This window comes from Thermobia domestica, chromosome 17 (assembly GCF_964235325.1).
Source record: "Thermobia domestica chromosome 17, izTheDome1.hap1.1, whole genome shotgun sequence".
Classification (NCBI taxonomy): domain Eukaryota; kingdom Metazoa; phylum Arthropoda; class Insecta; order Zygentoma; family Lepismatidae; genus Thermobia; species Thermobia domestica.
In genome coordinates this window covers 133,866,410-133,874,591 of record NC_137470.1, presented here as the reverse complement: position 1 = coordinate 133,874,591, position 8,182 = coordinate 133,866,410, and positions in this window count along the sequence as shown.

The window sequence follows — 8,182 nt, the reverse complement described above, 5'->3', positions numbered from 1 at the left end:
CCATTCAGTTTGTGTTAGATACACCATGTTACGAGGGACATGGAATGTACTCTTTTTACGTAACAGCACCATCTTCTCTTCGAGGACTGTACGCAGCACCACTTCATGATTTGAGCCTAATGATTTGACTATGGTCACATTTAGCTCATCATGAAAATAATCGTTCATTTGGTCGATTCGTGAACATAATATTTGCCATTCTTCACAGGTCAGTTGTACACCAAATTGTTCTGCTTTGCCCAATCGAATCACAGGTTCAAATGTTCTAGCACTGATACCAATCATCACATGTTTTGTTTGAAATATATTTATTGGATAATAGCTTGCGAAGATGAACTCTTTATCGTTAGAAGTACACATCTTTCCTCCTGAAAAGCACTTGCTCAAATGATTTCGTGGGATGACACTGTATTTGCTGGTTTATAATTATTGCTGACGTCATTGGTAAGGAATGTGCTGACGTTTGAATTCATGATTTCATCACAGTTGCTGACGTCATGCCGACCAACCAAATTCATACAACTACAGCTGACGTCATTGGAAAGAAATGTGCTGACGTTTGAATTCATGATTTCATCACAATGGCTGACGAATCTGGCTGTGTACTAAATTCAAGTTGATGACTTCGACCCAAGAATCCTTTGTAACATAAAGATACAGATCCAGTATTTAAGAAACGCAGCAGTTCTTCTTGTTTTGATGGTTCCATGGGTAAATATCTTGCTGGTAAAATTATATTCTTATCATTTTCAAGCTTCACTACGATTCTTAATCCAAACTTTGTAGGGATCATTTGGCTAGCTAAGATTCTATAAGGTACATTCTGTTGTAAATCAGTAATCTTGGTAAATGATTTCATCACATCACGTGTGTTTAGAAACTGCAGACAAGTAGCCATGATGACGTTATCATGAATACTAACTCGAACGATACTTATATATGATGCAAAACTGATGACGTTGCATTATCATGTTCTGACGTGTACTATTGCACCACAATGTTGTCAAAGGTTTTTGTTCTAAACAGTTCCGGTTCTTTACTAATAGGTGCACAAACTTTTAAAAATGTCAACTCAAACTTTGAAACAAAAATTTAGAACAAAAATCTTTGAAACAAAATTTTGAAACGAAAAAAAATTCAAACAAAAAATTTCAAACGAAAAAAATTCAAACAAAATTTTGAAGCGAAAAAATTTCAAACGAAAAAAATTCAAACAAAATTTTGAAGCGAAAAAATTTCAAACGAAAAAATTTCAAACAAAAAATTTGGAAACGAAAAATTTCAAACAAAAAATTTTAAACAAAATTTTCGAACAAAAATTTTTCAAACAAAAATTTCAAACGAAAAGTTTCAAACAAAATTTTGAAACAAAATTTTCAAACAAAAATTTCGAAACAAAAAATTTTAAACAAAAAATTTGGAAACGAAAAAATGTCAAACCAAAGTTTCAAATTTTTTAAATGTTAAAACAAAACTGAATGCAGAAAAAGATTTAAAACTCATCAACCTATCAGATTGCACGAAAGATAGTGATCAACCAATCAGATTGCAGGAAAGATAGTGATCATCCAATCAAATTGCATTAACAATAACTTTGCTAGTGTCAGATTACATCACCTTATGATTAAATTTTAAACTGTTGTAGCATGTATTGCCTTTCGTCTATGAGTCATAAGATTCAATAAGGTTAGCTATCAGATTTCAAATCAATCACCACCAATGATCTTAGACTATGAGCTGTGACTAAAGTTCAATGTATTGTTTCAAATTTCACACCTTATGTTAAAATTCTGTTTATCACCATTCCCAAATTTAAAGAATACTTCTCTTGATATACCTAAGTCTTAGAGTTAATCATATCATTATATGTTCAATAAGGTCAATAATGTCCGTCAATTGTTTACCTGAGTAGAACCAACTGTTTTCTAGAAGTGTGTGTGTGTACTCAAACTTAAGAAGTACCACAACAAAGGAAATGAATCCCTGTACACTACCTCATCAAGGACAATCACGTGGTACAACGTCTTGCTTACGTTTATATTTGGCGGGAATAATCAAAACCAATGACGCATTATCAAATTATCCTACAAAGTTTCAATGTACCAATGTCCTGGACTCCTAATCCCATCATAGGTCAATAACCGATCACGTGATCATAATGATTTACCCAATGAATGAGATACTATCCAATTACCAATTATTGATACGACAATAAGAAATGTACCCCTTCCAAAATTTAAGATTGGTACACAAATACACCTGTGTCTTATGAAAAAAGTAATAAATCCTGTACTTATTCAATAATAAACCCGGTCAATAACATTTAAATTTTGAATATTTGGCCATAAGAGGAACATCAACATCTACAATGGGGCTTAGAAAACGTTTACCGAATTTTGTTATTTGATAATTCCCAAATTTAAAAGGGAACATAAACATATAAAGGTAATAAACCTCTGTACATATCCATATAACATGCTAAATAGAGGTCAATAACCTCCGAAATTTGATTTTTGGTAGTTCTTTACCTATGAAAAGGGAACGATGTGGACCATCCAAATTTATAGTGGTACATATTGGAGACCTGTACTATGATACCAAATGCTTATATTAAACAATTTCTAAAACCGAGTGGATGAGCCAAGATACCCCTCCCAAATTTTTAAAGGATGCATCAATGTACCCATATCTTATGATAGGAAATGAACCTATATACATGACCATATAACCATATAAGGTAATAGAACCTCCTCAAAGGGGAGAAATTGGGCCAAAAACCAAACACATGGTACAACATATTGCTTATGTTTATATTTTAGCAATTTTGTACCCCTAAAAGAGAACGATGTGGACCACCCAAATTTATCATAATACATGTTGAGTCATGTACTATGATACCGAATCCCCTCCCGGGGTGCATCAATGTACCTATGTCTTATGATAGGGAATGAACACCTATACATTACCATATAAGGTAATAGGACCTCATCCAAAGGAATAAATTAGGTCAAAAACCAAACACGTGGTACAACGTAATGCTTACGTTTATATTTTGGCAATTTTGTACCCCTAAAAGGGAACGAGGTGGACCACCCAAATTTATCATAATACATGTTAGGGTCCAGTACTATAATACCAAATGTTTAAATTGGGCAATTTCCAAAATTTAAGGGGTGGGCCAAAGTACCCCTCCCAAATTTTTAAAGGAGTGTACAAACATACCCATATCTTATGAAAGGTAATGGACTCCTATATATGACCATATAACTATATAGGATAATAACACCTCATCAAAGGAAATAAAATCGACAAAAAAACCAAACACGTGGTACATCGTATTGCTTACGTTTATATTTTGGCAATTTTGTACCCCTAGAAGGGAACGAGGTGGACCACCCAAATTTATCATAATACATATTAGGGTCCAGTACTATAATACCAAATATATAAAATGAGCAATTTCTAAAATTTAAGGGGTGGGCCAAAGTATCCCTCCCAAATTTTTAAAGGAGTGCACAAATGTACCTATGTCTTATGATAGGGAATAGACCCCTATACATAACCATATAAGGTAATAGGACCTCATCCAAGAGGATAAATTGGGCCAAAAGATCAAACACGTGGTACAACGTATTGCTTACGTTTATATTTTGACAATTTTGTACCCCTAGAAGGGAACGAGGTGGACCACCCAAATTTATCATAATACATGTTAGGATCCGGTACTATAATACCCAATGTTTAAATTGGGCAATTTCCAAAATTTAAGGGGTGGGCCAAAGTACCCCTCCCAAATTTTTAAAGGAGTGCACAAATATACCCATATCTTATGAAAGGTAATGGACCCTATACATGACCATATAACTATATAGGATAATAACACCTCATCAAAGGGGATAAAATCGACCAAAAACCAAACACGTGGTATAACGTATTGCTTACGTTTATATTTTGACAATTTTGTACCCCTAGAAGGGAACGAGGTGGACCACCCAAATTTATCATAATACATGTTAGGATCCGGTACTATAATACCAAATGTTTAAATTGGGCAATTTCCAAAATTTAAGGGGTGGGCCAAGGTACCCCTCCCAAATTTTTAAAGGAGTGCACAAATATACCCATATCTTATGAAAGGTAATGGACCCCTATACATGACCATATAACTATATAGGATAATAACACCTCATCAAAGGGGATAAAATCGACCAAAAACCAAACACGTGGTATAACGTATTGCTTACGTTTATATTTTGGCAATTTTGTACCCCTAAAAGGGAATGAGGTGGACCGCCCAAATTTAACCTAATACATATTAGGGTCCTATACTATAATACCCAATGTTGAAATTGGGCAATTTCCAAAATTGAAGGGGTGGGCCAAGGTACCCCTCCCAAATTTTTCAAGGGGTGCATTAATATACCCATGTCTTATGAAAGGTAATGGACCCCTGTATACGCCCATATAACTATATAAGGTAATAACACCTCATCAAAGGGGATAAATTAGGTCAAAAAACCCCGAAATTTGAATTTTTGGCAATTTTTTACCCATAAAAGGGAACGACATAGACACCCAATACTAATAGAGGTACATACTGTGGTCCTAGGCTACCATACCAAATTTTTAGATTTGGCAATTTCCAAAATTTAAGGGGGGTGGTCCTATGTACCCCTGCCAAAATTTAGGGGGTGGGCCAAGGTACCCCTGCCAAATTTTAGAGGGGGTGGTCCTAGGTACCCCTAGGTCATTGACCCCGGGCCAAGGTCATTGACCTTTGACCTATGACGTCACGAAAATTTTTGCTGACTCGACGCAATATAACGGGGCCACTACTACTATATATATATATATATAGAGAGAGAGAGACCTTTTAGGAAACAAAGAAATAAACGGTACAATGTAAATCGAAGCAAATTTTTTACTGGATACCACAGGTGACAAGAGATCTACACAGCATCCTAATACAAGGTGGTGTGACGAAATTAGGTATGACTGCGAATATCTTTTAAACGAAATATCCGAGGTAGATGGTTGTCAAGAAGTATTAGATAGACCTTAATCCATCAATGTATTGATAATTGTTATAATGGCATGTATGCGTTTCAAATATAAATAACCCTCACTACTACTCTAAAGTGATCCCAGTTATCAGTTTTATATTTGAGCATTTGGGATTAAGAAATAAACGCTTATACCTTGATCTGAGAGATTATGGGCCTTATGTAGAGTCATTCTGATGCGTGATTATTACCATACTAAACAGTTCGACTAACATATGTTTCCTGCAGTAGTCAGGCCTTTAGTATGACGCCAATCTAACGTCAAAACGACTCTACATAAGGCTCTATATGTTTAACCCTATAGCTGTAAGAATTTATAAATTTTACTATTCCTGGGTATAACTGGGTAAGATTTATTATTATGTCTGGATATAAGAAACCGTTTGCGAACTCGAAATATTTTAACAACCGGTTTTACCGAACTGCTGAATAGCTCAACTGATTAATATGGATAATACAGTAACATAATTAAATTCGCGATGTTCAGGTTTACACAGCTCCGTACAATTGTTAGACCTAGGCATTAACTGAGACATCAACACGGTTAGTAATACTGCAACAGCACAATCTTAATAGAAGTCTAGTGTTGTCAGATCTAAAGTTTGAAAGTAATAAAACAAGGATCAAACTAATATCGATCACGTTAGTTTTACTAAAACTATTGTTCGTTATGAATAGAATATTCACAAACAAAACTTTTATTGTATTTTATAAAACAAATAATCTGTGATTTTATATATGAAAATAAAGTTGTACATTCTTATGAGTAATTAAAAGCCTGGAAGTAATTAAAAGTAGCCAAAAGTATCGTGTCACATAATTTGAACTTTTGGCAGCAAGGCCACTTAAAATATTGGCCAATCGCTACTTGTAGCCCAATCTGGCAACACTGTGTATAACTACTTTTAATTGGTTTGCCGAATTTAAATGCGCCCAACAAAGCCTGACAGATGAGCATCGCTCTGGGCATCTTAACACCTCACTTGTGAATAAAAATGTCGCAGAAATAAGAAAACTTGGGGAAAAGGATCACTATATCACATATAGGAAATGTAGTCAACCTTGAAGATTTGGTCAACTGCAGCACAGTCTAACTAATACAAACAAAATAACGAGTTTGTTTGTATGTTTGTCTCTCTGCAGGCTCGAAACCAACCACAAAGATTTAAGGGGGGCATTAATGTGTTAGGGGGGTGGCAAGTCATTAAAAATTATCTTACAAATATCTAAATTGTGTTTTTTTTGTACTAATGATAGCATTTCGTATTGAGGTCCGGGGGGCTACGAAAAGTTTAGGGTGCCAGGTCCTCGTAGTCCCCTTCCGGGTGCAGGCCTGTCTTTCTGTGTGCGGCCTGGGGACCAGGCGAGAGGACCGAGAGTTACCAAATTTTGAGCAGGGGTGCCTTGATCCATGCCCCAGACCAAGAGCCAAGACGAAGCGTGTTTAAAATTCGAACCAGGGGGAAGGTCTCAGAGGGGCGTTTACCGCGACATGTCAAAGCAGTAGAATGATCAATATTGGCGTTGAATTAATAGTTTTCGCGGTCGCTGAGATCAATGGTGACACTTCCATTAGCGTTGACTTTCAAACTCAGCTACCAGTGTATGCGGGCTTGGGGTCACCTGCGAGGGGGGGGGGGGTTGAGGTATGTAAATGTAGTATAAAATGACCGATATTAGTGTCGAATCCATAGTATTCGCGGCCGCTGAGATCAATAGCACTTGACGTCCAAATCCACCCCATTCGGCTGAGGGCCGGAGGTCACCCGAGGGGACACCGAGACATGTAAAAATAATCCAAAATGAGCAATATTAGTGTCAAATCCATAATTTTCGTTGTCGCTGAAATCAATCGCATTAACTTGCAAATTCACCCCATTCGGCTGCCGGCTGGGGCTGATCTGCGTGGGAGGAGGGAGATACCGAGGCATATAAAAATAATCCAAAATGACCGTTATTAATGCCTGTGACAAACATCTTGGCATTTCAGCTAAATGAATAAAACGTAAGCTCTAACGCGACGTTGCCGAGTGCTGAGGGTGTGGCTATGGCTAAGCAGACGAACTACAGAGTGATCAGGTGGCAGAGGGTAGACGCGGATGTGTACAAAATAAACGTGGCACCACCGCTGGCCTCTCATTTGCTAGCAACATTTAAAGGGAACTTGGAGCGCCGCCTTCCAATGCCAAGATGTTTTTCACGCCGTTTAGTGTCAAATTCATAGTTTTCGCGGTCGCTAAGATGAATGGTGATACTCCCACAGGCATTGACTTGCAAATACAGCCCCCATTGTATGTGGGCCAGTGGTCACCTGTGGGGTGTTTACCGAGAGATGTTAAAGTAGTAGAAAATGACCGATATTTTTTCTTCATTCATTATTTCATCATCACCGTCTCCTTTAGCCTAACCGACATAGGCGTGGGACGTAAAACTCAAAGATTTCAAGATTTCATTTCGTTGTTCAGTTTGTTTTCATAGATATTTTATCTTACCCATGTGAAGAATGGGTATTTCAGCTAGTAGAAAATAAAACAAAATAAGTAGACAATGTGTGTTTTTAGTTGTACTAGATAATAAAGGGTATCAAGAAAGTTTCTACGGTGAGGCTTTGACTCAGCTACTCCGCACTTTGTGCATGTGTGTGTGTTTCAGGCAGGATAATATTTCTGCTAATTTTACTGAAGTCTTCGTTCCAAACATCAGTGGATCACGTACCACAGGTTGAGAAACAATGCATTATTTTATGTTTGACATTTCATTTAGATATACACATATTTGGGTGTTCATTTCTAATTTTGTTGCTGGATGAAAAATAAACGTTCTGTTTAATTTAATAGTATATTTATGGAACAATATACTGCATATGCAATTTTATTTTGTTTGTGAACACTAAGTAATATCTTTCAAACGCAGCTTGGTTTTCTCGCATCCTCACTCATTATTTTTTTAATTGTTATTATTACTTCATAATTATTTTGAATAACTATAAGCTTTGATAGCAATAACTGAACTGATTATTATTGTTAGTTCTCACAGCAGTTTACATGGAAAAGTAATCAGAAAAACTATTGCTTTTATCTATTATTGTTAAAAATCTAAATGTTTAGTTTCAAAAGCAA